Source organism: Penaeus monodon, chromosome 28, assembly GCF_015228065.2.
Source record: "Penaeus monodon isolate SGIC_2016 chromosome 28, NSTDA_Pmon_1, whole genome shotgun sequence".
Taxonomy (NCBI): Eukaryota; Metazoa; Arthropoda; class Malacostraca; order Decapoda; family Penaeidae; genus Penaeus; species Penaeus monodon.
Window position 1 is genome coordinate 23,108,786 of NC_051413.1, and position 1,034 is coordinate 23,109,819.

General features: G+C 37.5%; 1 protein-coding gene across 1 annotated transcript in view; it reads left to right on the top strand.

The window, feature by feature from the left end:
* Positions 1-694: 694 nt before the first annotated feature.
* Positions 695-1,034, top strand: part of LOC119591423 — a gene marked incomplete in the record, with an annotated part of 59,861 nt that continues 59,521 nt past the window's right edge. The window contains 1 exon segment of the mRNA XM_037940164.1: positions 695-945.

The following is a 1,034-nucleotide window of genomic DNA, read 5'->3' on the forward strand; positions in this document are numbered from 1 at the left end:
TCTGTGTTGTCATGATAAATGTTATCAGAAATAGAGTAGCGGAAGACGAAACAGCAATGCGCTAACTCACAATATTAGGGCATAAAATGTGCATATAACAAATATAAATCTTCTAGACCTTAAAAATAGACTTCTTTATCAACATGAAATCATTAGATAGTTGTATGCACGTTGGTGATGTTGATAAATCATTTTCTCAGGCGTAGATTCGTCTCGAAACTTCGTCCGTAGAATTTTCGATATGGCAACAGTACCAATACTAGCTTCCTGGAAATCAAAATTTATTCGCTAGGGCTTAATATTTCTAATGTTTTTATTCTTGGGTACATATTAATTTGAAATTCTATAATAGATTCATTTGTCTATATATAAACATTTCTAGACTTTTCGAAAATGCATTATCTACAGCATTGCCAAGGTCGAAGAGATCGCCAGCTTCCTGGAACTAAATTAATAAACACCCACACAAGAAGCCATAATATTTCCAAGAATAGCAAAAATTCATTTTTTATTATGTCGTATTTTGGTAGGTTTATAGTTTCATATATAAATTCAACGATTTATGAGTGTTTTGATAAAAGACGATTGTGCTGTTGCACCAATCAAGCTGCCATGGCCAAATTCCAATACAATCATGTTCATGCCCTTATGAATCCGAAAATATGTTTTTAAATACAAATATAAAAAATAAAGACACCTTCCGCTCGCCGATAGCACCTCGAACAGCAATAAAGGTGAAATAAAACTGGCGCGATCCGCCGTGCGCATCCCGCCGCTCACGTGTCTGGCGCAGCAGCCGACCAGCTTTGTTTTGGTTTTTTTTTTTTTAGTAAACACCGCGACTCGAAGCCCAAGGAACGCAACCTCGTTTCCCTTCGTTTCCTCCTCTATGGCACGGCTGGGGGCGTTATAGCAGGGGAAAAAACGAGAGCTAGACTTCGTAAGGTGAGGAAGGAAGAGGGAGAAGAACTTGACGATTTTTTTTAAGGCTGGTTTTTGAGAAATGTGACTAAGATGGAAAATGGAAGAAGTAC